Consider the following 16,627-nt stretch of genomic DNA (forward strand, 5'->3'; position numbering starts at 1 on the left):
TGGCCCTCGAGTCAAAAAGCTTGCCCACCCCTGGTCTGGACAGTTGGGGCATTTTAATTAGAAAATGATTGGACCCATGATTTTTCTCTGTTGATTTTTTTCTGCAGTAGCAGGTTGGTTCAGTAATAAATGTGTGAGACCTAAAAAAACCAAAAAACAAAGGATATGAGAGTCTGCAGAGAGGAATGTCCTTGCCCAGCATCCAGCCTCCTGCTCCTCTTCCCTGAGGAAACCACTCTTCCCATGTCCCGCAGAAAGAACTCCCGCATTTACTGCAAACGTGGGTATTTATTCTCCTGTCCCCTCTTTTTATTATTACACACACACACACACACACACACACACACAAATGGTAGTGACCAGGCTCATAGTTTTGCACCTGGCTTTTCCTCTTAAAAAATAGGTATTTGGTGATTGTTTCATATCAAAATGTTAAGAGCTGCCCCGTCCTTCTAATCAGTTGTGTAATATTCCACTGCGGCTGTGCCATGATGTGCTAATAACCTCCCACGGAGGAGGTGTGCAGTCTTCAGTCCCAACACATTGTGCTGGGATCTGCCCCCTTCGCGTAGGTGAGCAGAGTCTGACAGGCAGGGTCCCACACGGTCAGCCGGCGGCAGAACTAGGATCCGACTGCGGTCCCCGGGCCCGACACCCATGATGATTCCCGTCTCATCTTGGTTTGGGCCTCGAGCTGGCACGAGAGGGGACAGGCGAGGCGCTGAGCAGGCAAATCTCAAATGCTGTTGTGTCTCGCTCTGACCTTGCACTTGGCTGCACGATGGAGAAGCAGCTGGGAGGGAGAACCCAGCGGCCAGACTGATAACAGCGATGAGGAGGCCACAGCTGGACAGTGTTGTGCAGCAGTGAGCCTCCTGGCAGTGCTTTGCATAAACCTCACTTTCTCCTTCGGGTGGGGCTGGCTTTGGAGGAAGTAGAGGCTGAAACACAGGCCAGGAAGGGAGAGGAACTTGGCCCTATAACTGAAAAGACTGGCCAGGACTCCCGGGCCCTGAAGGCAAGTCACCCAAGCTCTCTGGGCCTGGAAGGCGGAGCCCTGACCCAAGGGGGCCTCTCCGGTTCCAATGCCCACTCGATCCACGCTTCCTCGACCAGTCTCACTTCCTCATGTAAAAACGTAGGCGTGAGAGTGCCCCGGCTGAGGCGGGATTCCAATGAGACCGCACGGGGAAGCCCGTGCAGACGAGAAATCCGCACACACGCAGCCCCTCCCCGGAGTTTCCTTTTGAGGATGACATTCCAGCCGGCGAGCTCTGCCCATGGCCACAGCTTCCGTATGAAAGATTGTTAGCGAGCCACACTCCTCTGTTGTTCAGGACATGGAAATTAAAATCAACACCGAAACGCGAAGTCCAGCATCTGCTTAGGCATTCCGCCTGCATTTCAGGTATTACGCCACTAGGTGGTGGTGGTGTCCAGGCCACCGGGGCCTGTTCCAGAGCAGATCCCCTAAGAACCACCTCAGTACCCTTCCTTTTTGTACATTGAGAAGCCGCACCAAAGGACCCACTGAGCCTCAGCTCTTCACCTGTGAAACGGGGACACGAGTACAAGTTGAGCCGATGTAAAACCCTCCTGCGCCCAGTGAGACCCTCAGTAAACGTGTGCTTCTCTCCGGAGTGAGTGAGAGCGAGGCTTTGGAATCAGGCTGAGGGGCTTGAATCCCAGCTGCGCTGCTCACCAGCGTGCGGCCTTGGGCAAAGTGGGCCTTGGTTTCCCTGTCTGCAAGTGGGGCTAGTAACCGGACTCCCATTTACATGTGTAAAGTGCTTAGAAAGTGCCTACTCTGAGAAAAGTGCTCTGCGTTTGCCATCGGCTCTGTATGCCCTGGGGCGAACCCTAAATCTGGGCACCTCCCAAGTTGAGGGCCTTGTCAAGATGATATGTCTTCAGGATGTTTCCATCTCCTTTGGAATGAATCGTGGACAGAGAAAGCCACAGTTCCAAGGCTCCTGCCACCCCGGTTTCGGTCCCGGGATTCAGGCCACAGCTGACAATAGCCCCTGTCCACCAAGCAGCGGAGGGAAACCAATTTTCGAGTGTGCAGCCAGCTGGTGGGAAAGATTAGGAGAGGACAGAGGGGCCGTGAGGCTTTCAAAAGTACTTTTGTCCCTTGGGGGTGTCCAGCTCACCTCCCGGCCTGCTGCTGGGTGGCAGCTCAGAAAAGAAACCCCACGGGGTGGGCGGCTGGGCCAATGGCATCTGGCTCCGTCCGGCCCCACCTCCACGCAGGCTGTGGGGGGAGGTGGAGGAATCTGGTGATGACAGCACCTGACCAGAAGTCAGGTCTGTTTTTAGCTCAGCTCGGTCACTGATGCGCCGTGTGACCTTCAACGAGTCCCTTTCCCTCTCTGGGCTTCAGAGTCCTGCTCTGCCCAAACTGGGACGCGCTTCTTGCCTTCCTTTCCAACCAGAGAGGTGGTGAGAACAGAGAAACTCCTCAAAACCTCACCTCCTCCTTGAAGCCTTCCACCTTGGATGGAACAGAAGGAAATCCAGAGTCTCCCCTCTCCTTCCTCCTCTCCCAGGCCCAACATGCGGCATGAAGCACCAATCCATTCTTGGTCACTGATCGATTGATTCCCCCCACGCGGGCAGTGCTGGTTTGCCCTCCGGACTGCACGTCCTTTCTGCCGTGTCTGAATGGGAACTCGTCCGGGGAGGGCTGTGCCTGCCTCCGTGCTCTGCGTGGCATGGAGAGTCCAGCAGCGGCTGCTGGTGGAAGGGGGCTCTCGGTGGGAAGGAAGGTCCCATGGGAGCCCAGACGGGCCAGAACTTAGGAGGACGGAGAAAAGTGAAAAGTGGCCCGGCCAGTGTGGCTCAGTGGTTGAGCGTCAGCCTATGAACCAGGAGGTCACGTTCGATTCCCAGTCAGGGCACATGCTCGGGTTGCAGCCTCGATTCTCAGTGTGGAGCACGCAGGCGGCAGCCGATCGATGTTCCCTTTCATAGGTGTTTCTATCTATCCTTCTCCCTTCCTCTGTCTCTAAAATCAACATTAAAAAGGAAAAGAGAAGTGAAAAGTGCTGTGCAAATGAGAGAAGGTCTTATTCCCTGGACAGGAGCATAACACGATAAGAGAGGGAGGGGGTGGGTCAGTTTCGTTGAACAGTTTTGCAATCAGAAAATCTAGAAGGAAGCTAGTTCAATCATAGGAAGCATGGAAGTTGTGTGTCAATTTCCAAAATAACTTTCAATTTGGGATGGGGAGGGGTGTGTGTATGTGAGTGTGTGCGTGTGTGTGTGTGAGAGAGAGAGAGAGAGAGAGAGAGAGTGTTTTCCATTGTGATTTTTTTTCTGGGCTTGGGGCTGCTAAGGTCTTAATTCAATGCCAGGTCTCAACTCCAGATGCAGTAAGTCCAGCTTGTCCACTCCCTCACCCACTCTCCCTACCACCTGACCCTCTATCACCTGCCTCTTCTTGGGTTGTTAAATAGAATGCCACAGACCTCACCCGCCCCCCCCCCCCGCCCCCATTGTAAATGTGTGACCAGCCCATGCCTGCCTCTCATCACCCTCCACTGCCCCAGGGTCCCAGTCTCTGCCAATCTCTAGCCTCCAGCCTCTCGTGGCTCTCTGTGTCGTGCCCCATCCCCTGTGAATGTTGTGCCCGTCTCACTCTTGCCATCCTCCACCAAATGCCTGGCTGCCAAGGAACACCAAGCGTCCCCTCTGTCAGTATCCTGTGTCTGGACTTCACTGCCTCCTGAGAAGTTACCATCGCGGGCTCCAGTCCACGGAAACCCTGATGACCCACTGAGCTGGGCTAATGTGAGTGGGAGAGGGACAGGGAGCTATACGTATCCTATCTAATAAAAGAGTAACATGCAAATTACCCATCACTCCCTCACTCCATCACAAAGATGGCGGTGGCCATGGAGCTGGAGCAAGCAAGAGGCTTGGGTTGCCCCAGCGATGGAGGAAGCCAAGCTTCCCGTCTGCCCTGGCCGGCCCTGAGCTCCGCTCAAGGCTTACAAAGTTTCAATTATAGAAGTTAAATAAATCCCAGATACCTGCTTCTAGCCCGTGGGCGTGGCCAGCCTAAAAACGGCCCTCAGCCCCTCACCCAGGCTAGCCAGGCACCTCAGCGGAGATCCCCACCCTGAAGGGGGTGTGACCAGCCTGCAAACAGCCATCTGCCCCTCAAACAGGCTGGCCAGGCACACCAGTGGGGACCCCCACCCTGAAGGGGGGTGGCCAGCCTGAAAACGGCCCTCAGCCCCTCACCCAGGCTGGCCAGGCACCCCAGCAGGACACCCCTACACTGAAGGGGCTATGGCCAGCCTGCAAACAGCCCTCAGCCCCTCACCCAGGTTGGCCACACCCCCATAGGGTGAGGGTCCCCACTGGGGGGGCTTGACCAGCCTGAAAACAGCCCTCAGCCCCTCACACAGGCTGGCCAGGCACCCCAGTGGGACCCCCACCCTGATCTGGGACACCCTTCAGGGCAAACCAGCCAGCCTTCACCCATGCACCAGGCCTCTATCCTATATAATAAAAGGGTAATATGCAATTTGGCCCTAACAGCAGAATGACTGGGAATGACTAGTCACTATGACACACATTGACCACCAGGGGGCAGACGCTCAATGCAGGAGCTGTCCCCATGGTGGTCAGTGTGCTCCCAAAGGGGGAGCTCTGCTCAGCCACAAGCCAGGCTGACGGCTGCCAGCACAGCAGTGGTGGCGGGAGCCTCTCCCGCCACCTCAGCAGCGCTAAGGATGTCCAACTGCAGCTTAGGCCTGCTCCCTGCTGGCAAGTAGACATCCCCCGAGGGCTCCCGGGCTGCCAGAGGGATGTCTGACTGCCAGCTTAGGCCCGATCCCCTGGGGAGCGGGCCTAAGCCAGCAGGTGGACATCTCCTGAGCAGTTGAGACCAGAAACTTCTGAGGTGGGTAGGACTTCATCAGTTCAAGACACTGGCATACCTCTTACTTGTAGGGTGTCCAGAAATGCTCCAGGAGCCCAGCCCCACCCAGGCTTTTGACAAATGTTCCCTGGCTTTGGCTGGCCTCTTCGGGTAATCCTTCCCTGTCTCCTGCTTCATGTGGCTCATCAGAATCCCAGCTATCATTCAGCACTCCATTGGAATGCTGCCTCCTCCAGGAAGCCTTCCTGGATAGCCTGAACCCGGAGCCCTCTCACCTTCTCCGGAATGTTGTCCACTCACTTGGCTGTCCTGTTCATCCTTGGGCTAGGCACTGCCACCTGGTCTCCCTAAGTAGGTGTTGAGTTTCTCTAGGTTCTAACACAGCAGTTCTCAACCTGTGGGTCGCGACCCCCTTGGGGGTCGAACGACCCTTTCACAAGGGTCACCTATGACCATCGGAAAACACATATATAATTACATATTGTTTTTGTGATTAATCACTATGCTTTAATTATGTTCAATTTGTAACAATGAAAATACATCCTGCATATCAGATATTTACATTACGATTCATAACAGTAGCAAAATTACAGTTACGAAGTAGCAACGAAAATAATGTTATGATTGGGGATCACCACAACATGAGGAACTGTATTAAAGGGTCGCCGCATTAGGAAGGTTGAGAACCACTGCTCTAACACCTAACATGCGGTCAGTGCTCAGAGAATTCCTGTTGAATGAATAGGATGCTTTCCCCTGGGCCATTGGGGTCATGAATTTCAGTGCCTCTGGTGAGGGGAGATGGAAAGGAAGGCAAGAAATGTAAATATGTGACCAGCCATGTGTAAACAAGGGCGGGGGATGGGCCTGTGACAAACTGGAGCCTGCATGCCTACCTCAGGGGCTTCTGATCAAACTCTGCCATTCCCACTCCCCACAAGAAGCAGGGACCTAATTTCGCCCTGAACACCCTCTCTCTTCCTAGCTTTATTTTCCTACTTCGTGCATCCCACTTTCAAATAGACTCTATGTACTGTTCAGTCTGTTTAATACCTGTTTTCTGTCACAACGGTGAACTACCTGAGGGTAGAGATTTGGCACTTCTGGGTGAAACTGGTGGGGGGTGGGGTGGGGGAGGGTTATGGGTGGGGTGATGGGGAGAAGGGGCCCTCACTCCGGAGCGCGCGCGCGCGCACGGGCGCGAACACACACACACACACACACACACACACACACACACACACACAATACAGCCCTGCACGCACCCGCACGTACCAGACACAGGATTAGGAGAAACCAGACACCGACAGGCGGATAGGGATGGAGAGAAGTCCAAGGAGGTGGGGAGAAGGCGCAGAGGGGAGGGGAGCGACGCCCCTGGGCGCCCTGCGTGCCTGCAGGAGCGGCAGAGGAGCGAGCAGGGGAGCTGCTCCCTGCACCCGGCGCCACGGAGCCCCTCTGCCCGGGCTGGGGGCCCCTGGAGGAGGGCGCCGGCCGGGGAGCTGGGGCCGCTGGGGGCTCCCAGGGGCCCGCTAAGCCGCTTGCTGCCTCCTCAGCAGCCGGGCCCCTCCACCTGCGCCGGCACCGCCGCCCTGCGCGCCCGCCATTGGCTCGCTCGGCGCCTCTCTAATCTGCGCATCGGTGCCCGCCTCCTCCGCCCCCCCACCCCGTCGGCTCTGACCTTCCTCCTTCCCGCAGCCCCGCAGATCCCGAGACACGGCGGCGGCGCAGCAGCCTCTTCCCCCGGGAAGTCGTCCGGGCTTGAGGCCAGGCCCCAGACGCCGTGGCGCCGTCGTTGGTGCTGGGCCTCCTGCCCCAGGTAGGGGTCTGGCCCTCGGACAGAAGGTGGGGAGGGGGTCCAGTTAGGAAGTGCGTGTTGGCGGTGGGCGCCGGGACTGGCGTCTTGGGGCGAGAGCGCGGGGGCGGGGGTGGGGGTGGGGGTGGGGGTGGGGATGAGGGCTTGGGCAGTTACCTGGAGAGAGGTGAGCGAGCGGCCCGGGGTGCTCTGCAAGCGCGGGGGGTCGCAGGCATCCCCAGGCAGTGCCAGGGTGCCCCTGCTGCGGGCCCCCAGAGAGACGGAGCTGGCGGCGCGGTCCTTACCCACAGGAACACGCAGGAAGTCGGTTCCTTGGTGAGCTGGGACCCGGGCCCTGGGCTGCGAGTCTCTGGCCTGGGGCATTCTGGTACCAGCGGGGCGGGGGTAGGGGAAGGGGGGCCGTGCCAGCTTGGCGCAGAGGCCTGGATGGATCAGAGTGGGCTGCGGAGAAGCACAGCAGCTCCTGTGCCCTCTGCCCGGTCTGGTTTACAATTGAAGGTGTTTTTTCCTGTCCTCTGCCCCTTCCGCTCAGCTGGGATGGGAGGGGGAGAGGAGAGGGAGCTAAATGGCGGGCAGGTCCTGCGGAGACCTGGTCCGTCTGGCACTGCCCTCCTCCCCAGGCCTTTTGCTGCCTGTTGGCACTCCCCCCCCCACCCCCCTTATTCTTGCTTTCAGGAGGCCACGAAACATTAAAAGGTCATCAGGGTTTGGGGGACACAGTGGTAAACCCCAGAGTTTGGCCAGAACCAGCTTCAAGCCCCAGCTGCCCCACCCCACCCCCACGGCCCTGCCCGGCAGCCCACGTGCAGTGACACATGTGGCCGCTTTTCTGGGGCCTAACCATAAATAACCACCTTGCCCTGGCTGTGGCACCGGGTGCAAACACTGTCAGGGACTCTGGAGGTCCCATCCCTCACCTGCCTGGCCTTCCCATCACTGACTCACCACTCACAGGCCACCCCCTCCAGGCCGCTTCCTGGACACCCCAGGTGAGATCCTCGGTCCCGCCCGGCTCCCCCCGACTGGTCTGCCTTGTGGTTTGGCTACTTAAGTCTCGTCTGTTGCTCTCTAGACCTTCAGGGTAGGAGCCTGTCTGATTCATCTCTGTCATCAACCCTGCACCTGACCAGGGCCTGGCACCAATCAATGTTTGTGGAATAAGTAAATGAATGAACTTGAACCCTGGGAAGTAGCTGGCAGCCTGAAGGAAAATTCTCTTGGGGGTTTGTCCCCCCCGCCCCCCACGAGGACCAAAGAGCCGTCAGAAACAGACAAGCGCCTATAGGCCCTTCCTGTCCTGGAAGGAGTGGGCAGCCGTGGCGCTTGGAGACCAACGCCGCAGGCTCCAGAGGGCCACTTTGAGACCCGGCTTGCGTGCCCTGGCCTCGTCCAGGCTTGGCGGTGGGCCCTGGTGAAGGTCGGCTTTCCTCAGCCCCTGGGTTGGCACTTTCTTTCTGGGGTGCTCAGCTCAGACCAGAGGCCTCTGTCTCTCCGTCCCAGCCCTCGGGAAAGTCCCAGTCAGCATCAGGGAGCCTCGAAGCCCCAAGCCAGGCCCTCCTCCGCCTCGGGGATCCTCAGAGTGAGCTCTGAGCCAACCCCGTGACTCCATTGTGTGAGGAGCAAACCGGGGCAGGAGAGGCTGCCACCATCGTGTCTGTGACGGACGGGTCGTTAGCAGAGCTTTCCCAGCCTGCTGCTCCGCTGGCAGCCATGCTGGGAAGCCATCTGCAGGCGTCCTTGTCCTCGTCTTAAAGAGGGAGAAACTGACGCCCAGGAAGGTCAGCAGCAGAGCCAGCGACACTCAGGTCCTGCGGGAGGGGGCCCCAGACCCAGGCCAGAGCGGCTGCTTGTCCTGGGCCCCTAGGTTCCTCCTCGCTGGTGTCCTGGCCCCTGGCAATGGCGAGAGTAGGAAAGAGGCCTTCGGGGGTAGCAGGGGCAAGTGGAGGATGCTCTAGTTGTGCCTGAAGTGGTTGGCCCCGGGGGCCGCGAAGGGAGGGCGCAGTGGTAACAGTGAAAATTAACGTGAACTAGTACTAGTGTAGCACTTGTCCGGTGCCAGGGCCTGTCCCAGGCAGGTTTAACTCATTCAGTCCTCACAGTAGCCCAGTGATAGAGCTACTGCTGGACCCATGCTACCAACCAGACCCAGGCACGGCGCGGTTATCTGGTCAGGGTCACATGGTTTGAAAGTGGAGGAGCAAGGACTTGAACCGAGGCTCCGAGGCTCCGGAGTCCATGCCCTTAAGCCGTGTTTCCTATTGCAAGATCAAGAGGGCTGTCCTAGCCGGTTTGGCTCAGTCGATGGAGTGTCGGCCTGCAGACTAAAGGGTCCCAGGTTCGATTCCAGTCAAGGGCACATGCCCGGGTTGCCGGCTTGATCCCCAGTGGGGGGCGTGCAGGAGGCAGCTGATCAGTGATTCTCTGTCATCATCGATGTTTCTATCTGTCCCTCTCCCTTCTTCTCAAAAATCAATAAAAATATATTATATATATTATATATATATGTATATATATATATATATATAGATATAGATATATATATATATAGATCAAGAGGGCTGTGGACCGAGCGCTGTCTGTGGCGATACCGGCTTCAGGTACTCCATGGCTGAATTCCCTGCGCAGTAGGTAGTATGTGCATGATTAAGTGTGACTGTGCCAGTTGCGGATCAATAATAACGCCATTATCAATGGGTCCCATTGAGCAGGAGAGCAATCTTTACAAGATGCAGGGCTGAGCCTGTCACGCCTCCGCTTTGCATCCTTCAGTAGCTCCCCATTGCCCTGAGGATCAAGTTCAGACTCCCTGATGTGGCCCTGCCTGGGCTTCCTATCCCTTCTCCCCCGCCCTCTGCCCTCCAGCTGCTCTAAACTTTTCAGTTCCTCAAATAAGTCCTCCTCACCTGCAGGGCTCTGCACAGGCTCCCCCCCCCCTCCCCCGCCTTAGAGCACTCCCCCTCCTCCCTACATACCCCTCACCCCTGGGGTCACTGAGGCTTCTCTTCCTCCCAAAAGCTTGGACTTGGGCTGGCAGCCCCTTTCCTCAAGCCCTGCTCCCCTCCCCTCACATAGTATTCTCTGGGACTTTTGATTGTTGCCTCCCCCCCCTGCCCCCCCCCCAGGCTGTGAAGTCCTGGGGGCAGGGTCTGTGTCCTGTTCGCTGCATCCACAGTGCCTGGCACCGAGTGGTCCTCGCTCACACTTGCGTAATGAGTGCATGTCGGTTCCATCCTCTCCTCACCCGCCTTAGGACTCATACAGCATTCTTCTTCTCCCGGCAGGAGATGAGGAATGGGTCATGGATTTGCATATAACCGCCCCCGGCAGGGACAAGCTGGTGGTAGAAGCCTTCAGTGGAGAAGTGAAAGTGCCTGTGGGCCTAGCAGGGCAGGGGAGAGCATTTGGGGTGGGGAAGTTGGCTGATTTGGGGGAGCTCTCCCCGTGGAAGCCGGTGGGAGCAATGGGGGAGGGGGGGGTGGCAGGTGGGTGAGGGCTGCCTGCTTTGGTTTTAGATTTATCTTAAAGAAAAAGAAGCTTTTATTATTTTTTCTTATTACCAAAGTGATACATGCTTGTTGTGGAAATGTTAGGATGTGCTGGAAAGCCAAATGAGGAAAACCCATTAGCTAGCCCTGGACCCGCCCACTGTGGGCTGGTGCTGCTGCCCTCCAGCCCAGTGGCCTGGGGGGGAGGGCGGGGGGCGGGGGCGCGGAGTCCCTGGAGCCTCACTTGTGGACGGCAGAGGAAGGAGGCAGGATGGCCAGAGGGACAAGTAGGCCTCAGATGCTGGCCCAACAGGAGGCCTCAGGGAGCCCCGGGGTGCTGTGGGGCTAGAGAGGAATGCGCTTGGAATGGTGAGCCTGGAGGCCTCAGCATCTTGGGCACTGGCTGTGCCCTTGGCCGGTGGCTCGCAGCAGCAGTGGCCCTGAGAGGCTGCCAGCTGAGGGTGGTGTGCTCACAGCACACCCAGCAGCTGGGGCAACAGACAGCGTCACCACCCGACTGGGGGCATACTTGCGCTAAAGTTCACCTGTGGCCTCTCTGGAAGCCAACGTAACAAGGTGCCCTGTGGTTTTATTGGCTAAATGTGGCCCCTAGACGGGGATGGGGAGGAGTAGAGAGAGGAAGGCAGGGCAGGGCTCCTAATTTGCTCTTCTTTTGTATCAGGGAGGGGTCAATGGATGCTGGTTTGAATTTGACAGTTATGAAAAACATGTCCCTTTTTAGAAATTAATGAGATGTTTCAACGTTTGCATCTGTAACTGTTTACTGTGGAGCGGTAGCTCCCCATTTGTGGCTTTTGGTTACCGAGTGCTGCTCTGAAGTAATGAATGCTATATCCTCTTATTCAGGAGGGACAAAGGAGATTCGGTGACCCAGGGTGGAGTCACTAAATAAGGTTAATCCACTCGAGAAATAAAAGCCACCGTCATAATACAGCCCTGCGTGGCCCAGGGGCGGGCCTGGGCCTCACACCGGCCTGGGAGGATACGCCCTTTCTGTCAACAGCCACTAAGGTTTTGACCTGGCAGTTCCTCGTCCAGGGATTTCTCCCACAGGCACCCTCTTCGTGGGGGAGGCTGTGACATGGTCAGCCTCCCCAGACCACGTGGCTGTAGGCAGCAGCTCATGCCTTCGTGCGGTCAGTGAATCTCGCTGTGAACCGTCTGTGCGGCAGGCGCCTGTGGCAGGCTCCGCTTCAGGTGCTGGGGACACCGCGAGCCGAGGGGCAGAGCATGTCGGGCAGAGCATGTCGTCCAGTTAAAGCAAGCAACTGGTAGAGCAGGATGTGGTGTGGTCCCGTTTAAAAATACACGTTTATCTACCCCGGCCGAGTGTCCCGCTGGCTCAGTGTTGTCCTGTGCACCGAAAGCTTGCCGGTTTGATTTGCAGTCAGGGCTCATTCTCTCTCTCTCTCTCTCTCTCAACAGAGCTGGCCTCTGGGGCAGGTATTGGGAAGCCAAGTGCAGGCAAGAGGGGGTGTTTCCTCTGTTGTTCAGCGTCCTGTGCTGCATTTTATACAACAAACATCATTCCTCATAAAAAACATAATGAAAATTATACTTGCTGATACCTGAGATTTTTCTGAGAAATCTAAAAAAAAAAAAAAAAAAAAAGAGCGTTTAAATTGCATCCCTCTAATCTGGCTTTTGCGTCAGAGGCTGCCACTTGGGTTCAAAGAATTTTTGTTTGTGGCTGGTTTCTGGTCTCTCCTTCCGCCTCTTTCCAACCCTGGGGTGGAAGGGGCCTGCTGGGATGGGGGAGGGGACAAGGTAAGTCTGGGTACCAGGAGGGCTGCAGAAGGAGCATCGCAGAAGCCGGGCATCCAAGAAAGTGGTGACTGAGCACCCACGCTGTGTGTGACATTGGGGTGCCCTGTGGGGGCTTAAGGGAGGGAGGCAGGCCCTGGAGGCGGTGCCAGGGGCTGCCTGCGGGGCCTGAGGTCCACCGATGCATGCCAGGCACTGTTCGTGTATCCATACTTACGACCTCCTTCATCTCCTCAGTGGCTCACAGGGTTAGCCCTGTGCTGTAGATGTGGAAACAGGGCGAGGGACCTGCCTGTGGTCACACGGCACGTAGGTGGCTGAGGCAGGAGTCACAGCCCGCAGTCTGGCCCCAGAGGCTGTGCCCTACCCGCTGTGCCTGGCACTGCTCGCGAGGATGGAGATGGTCCCTGGCTCAGAGGGCAGGCAGGCTGACCCTGACTGGGCTGGTTGGTGATGGGAGGCCTTCTGCAGGAGGCGGGCCAGAAAGGACAGTGTGGTGGAATGACAGCAGGGACGAAGGTGTGGAGGCTGGGATGTGAGAGGTGGGTGGCGTAGGGGTGGGGAGGAAATGGGTGCAGGAGCCGGGGAAGTGGAAATGAGGCTGGGGGGTGCGGGGGTGGGGGCAATGCCGGATGTTTTAGACCTGACTCCTTGGATTTGCTGTGCAGGTGGCCTGGGGCTCTCCCTGCCCCTCGCAGGGCCTGGCAGAGGCCCAGCGTCTTGCAGCCTTCGTCTCCCTTCCTCCCCCCCCCCCCAGCCCCAGGGCCTTCCCCAGGGCCACACGAGCTGTCCCTGCCCCTGGGTCCGGCCTTGACCAGCCTCCAGAGAAGACAGCTGAGGCCGGGCAGGAGCAGGGCTGGGGCGGGGAGGCCCAGGGAGCGTCCTGGCCCTGACGCACAGAGGGTCCTTGGCCATCAGTGCCTTCGCTTGGACTCAGCTTCTTCTTTTGTCCTTTACTTTTTAACTTTTTATTGTGGAAAATGTTAAGCCTTTATAAACATCGGGAGACTAGAAGAGTGCATCCCTATGTACCCACAGTTGCCTTAAACTGTTACCGACTCAGGGCCAGTCTTGTTTCATTGCTACCCTCCCCTTCCCAAAATTCAAACCACATCCCAGCCATCATTTCATCAGAAATACATCAAGATAAAGGTTTTTCCTACTACAGTCAGTACCGTTATTACACTAAGAAGCAGCCTTTGCTTTCTGTCATCAAATACCCACTCAGCATTCACAGTCCCAGTTGTCAAACATGTCTATTTTTTTAACTTTGTTCGAATCAATATCCAAATAAGGTCCCCACATTGTGATTGGTTGATATGTCTTAGTCTTTTAATCCAATTTCCCGTCCATCTTTTTCTTTTAAAATTGATTTTAGAGAGGGAGAGAGAGCAGCATTGATCACCTGCCTCCTGCATGCTGCCTACTAGGGGTCGAGTCCGCAACTGGGGCATGTGCCCTGACTGGGAAGAGAACCTGTGACCCCTTGGTGTGTGGGACACCGCTCACCCACTGAGCCACACTGACCAGGGCCATCGTTTTCTTTTCCTCGGCAATTTATCCGTCGGAGAAGCCAGGATGTTTGTCACGTAGACTCTCCCAGGTCTGGAATTTGTTGATTGCACCCCTCGGTGTAGTTTGACATGCTCCTCGGTCCCCTCTGTAAATTGCTAGTTAGGTTCCTCTGCCTCCTGACCCCTCGTGCAGTCACCAGCAAGTGCCCCCGGCTCTCCCAGCGTGTGGCACTCACCACCGCCCCTGCCTGGGCTGTTGCAGCCTCTACCTGGGCTCCCGCCCCACTCCTTGCCAAAGAGATCCTTTCAAAGTCTAAATCAGATAACGTCCTTCCTCTGCTCAAAACTCCAGTATCTTCTTATTTGGAACTAGTGGCCCGGTGCACAAAATTCGTGCATGGGAGGGGGTGTCCTTCAGCCCGGCCTGCACCCTCTCCAATCTGGGACCCCTTGGGGGATGTCCAACTGCCAGTTTAGGCCTGACTCCAAATCGGCAGTTAGACATCCCTCTCATAATCCAGGACCACTGGCTCCTAACCACTCACCTGCCTGCCTGCCTGATCACCCCTAACCACTCTGCCTGCCAGCCTGCTTGCCCCCAATTGCCCCCCACTGCCGGCCTGCTTGCCCCTAACTGCCCCCCCTGCTGGCCTACTTGCCCCCTTCTGCCCCCCCCCCCCCAGCTTGCTTGGCCCCAACTGACATCCCCCTGCTGGCCTGCTCACCCCCAACTGCCCCTCTGCTGGACTGCTCACCCCCAACTACACCCCCTGCAGGCCTGCTCACCCCCCACCAACTGGCCCCCCTGCCAGCCTGATCACCCCCACTGCCTTCCCCTCCTGGCCTGATTGCCCCTAACCGCCTCTGCCTCAGCCCTGCCACTATGGCTTTGTCTGGGCGGCGGCCACGGAGCCGGCTGGGGCGACCAAGGAAGCCAAGCCTCCTGCACCCGCTCTCCTGCTGGCTTGGCTCCCTGGCTCTGGCCGGCGCTGCCATCTTTGTCATGTCAATTTGCATATTCCTTCCTTATTGGTTGTGGGCGCCTCCATCTTCATCATGAAGTGATGGTTAATTTGCATATTACTCTTTTATTAGATAGGATAGAGCCCAAAGTCCTATAGAAAGTCCTACAGCCAGCTGCAAGGACCTGTGTGATCTGGCTGCCCAATCCCTCTGACCTCATCTCACTCCCCTCCACCCTCACTGGGCTCCTGGCCATTTCTTGGATGTGTCACATATTCCTCTGCTCCCGGGCCTTTGCACTGCTGTTCCCGTGCCTGGCCTCAGGGGCCTGCCTGGCTTATGGTGTTCACATCTCTGCCCGCATCCTCCTCAGAGAGCCCTTCCCACGTCTCATCCGCAGTGGCCCTGCTTGATTCCTTCAGAGCACGTATGCATCCTGGGTGGTGCAGTCTTGCTGGTTTCTGCCAGTCTTCCTCACCTGCCGCGAGTCCCATGCGGGCGGCATCGAGACCTTGCCCACAGAGTGGACCTCCTCCTCCTCTGGAAGCGCTGCCTGTCAGCTGCTCTTCTTTTAGGAGCATTTCCTGGAAAATAAAACACCACCATAGCCCTGCTGGTGTGGCTCAGTGATTGAACATCAACCCATGAACCAAGAGGTCAACCCAGGAACCAAGAGGTCACAGATTTGGTTCCCCATCAGGCCACATGCCCGGGTCGTGGGCTCGATCTCCACTAGGAGGCTTGTAGGAGGCAGCCGGTCAGTGATTCTCTCTCATCACATCTTTCTATCTCTCTCTCCCTCTCCCTTCCACTCTGGAATCAGTAAAAACATATTAAATAATAACAAAACACCACCATACTTGTGCATTCACTTCAGAGGTTACAAATACTTCCTGTCTTGGCGTCCCTAGAAGCAGGGCCCAGCACAGGGACCCCTGGCAGGTAGTTTACTGCTGGCGAGTGCGCAGGGAAGGGAGACAGGGCACCTGTTAGGTGGGGGAGGGACTGGAGGGGTCTTGGCAGAAGTCTAGCGCTAGCTTCAGCCCGCAGCGTGGGCGAGCCAGCACCCCGGCTTGTCAGGAGCCGGCCCTTGCTCCCTCATCAGGCTGTCATCAGCCGTGTCCAGGAGAGGGCATAACTGCCCAGGCAGCTCACGCAGAAGCCAGGGTCACTTCTCAGGACAAGGGGCAGCTGTGAGCCATTAGCAGCTGTGCCCCATCTTCTGCAGGGACACTGACCGCACCTCCTGCATTTCCACCCCGTTTTCTGGGCTCATGAATTACCATCGTTCCCGTTTGCTAGGTGAGGAGGCAGCGATCCTCAGGGGTGAAATGACCTGCCTGGCGCTGCTCAGCCAGGAAGAGGCAGCCCTGGGATTTGAGCTCAGGTTCTTACTGGGGACCCACTGATTGGTTGATAAATTGTCTTAGTGGCTACTGGTTCATAGTTTTACTCTCATGCATTCATTCAACAAACAGGTACTGAATGCTGTGCCCCTACTGAACTGGGCACTGGCCATTCCGTGGTGAATGAATGGCTTTGTCCTTGCCCCCTGGAGCTTCCAGTGTGTGGATCTGTCCAGCATTTCGCTCTCCACCACCCTACTCACCCCTGCTGAGCCCAGCTCCATAATAACAAACAACCTGTGAAGTTTGCTGAGCACTTACTATGTGCTGGGCTCCTTGTGATGGCTAGCTCAGGTCACCTTCACAGCCCCCATTTTCAGATGGGTAAGCTGAGGCAGCAGGGGGTAGACGGCTTCAGGCCAGGGTCCCTCAGTGAGTGTGTGATCGCGCTGGGATTCAACCTTGTTCTGAACTTGGCTCTTCCCATCCTGCCTCCCCTCCCCCAGCCCCACCCACGGTGGGATATCTGGTGTCACCTCTATCAGCAGCTCCATCGGACACCAGGCTGCCACCGCTGCCTGCTCCCTGAGTGTTAGGTGACCGGCTGCCATCTCACCTGCCCCAGTTGGCCCTGCCCCAGACGGGGCACCTCAGAAGGAGGCCTCCCCCACCCTCCGGGGCCCAAGACCCCTGCTTCTGCTCCCCTTCCCAGTCCTTTGCTCACTGGCTCTGACTGGCTGGGTGGGCCCTTCTGCCACCCTCAGCCAGGCCTGCGCCTTGATGGCCCCTCCCCCCCCTCAGCTGGCCTGGTAATCTGCAAAGCTGGC

The 16,627-nt window shown here is 57.2% G+C and overlaps 1 protein-coding gene across 2 annotated transcripts in view; it reads left to right on the forward strand.

The window, feature by feature from the left end:
• The first annotated feature begins 6,079 nt into the window (after positions 1–6,079).
• Positions 6,080–16,627, forward strand: part of PACSIN1 (protein kinase C and casein kinase substrate in neurons 1) — a 61,858-nt gene continuing 51,310 nt past the window's right edge. The window contains exons 1-2 of one of the 2 annotated variants that reach the window (XM_081095010.1): positions 6,080–6,231; positions 6,590–6,710. The gene's annotated coding sequence lies outside the window, so the exon portion shown is untranslated. The remainder of the gene's footprint in view (positions 6,232–6,589; positions 6,711–16,627) is intronic. The other variant, XM_081095012.1, reaches the window with a different exon arrangement.

The sequence above is a fragment of the Myotis nattereri genome, assembly GCF_964212035.1.
Source record: "Myotis nattereri genome assembly, chromosome: 6".
NCBI classification, from domain to species: Eukaryota; Metazoa; Chordata; class Mammalia; order Chiroptera; family Vespertilionidae; genus Myotis; species Myotis nattereri.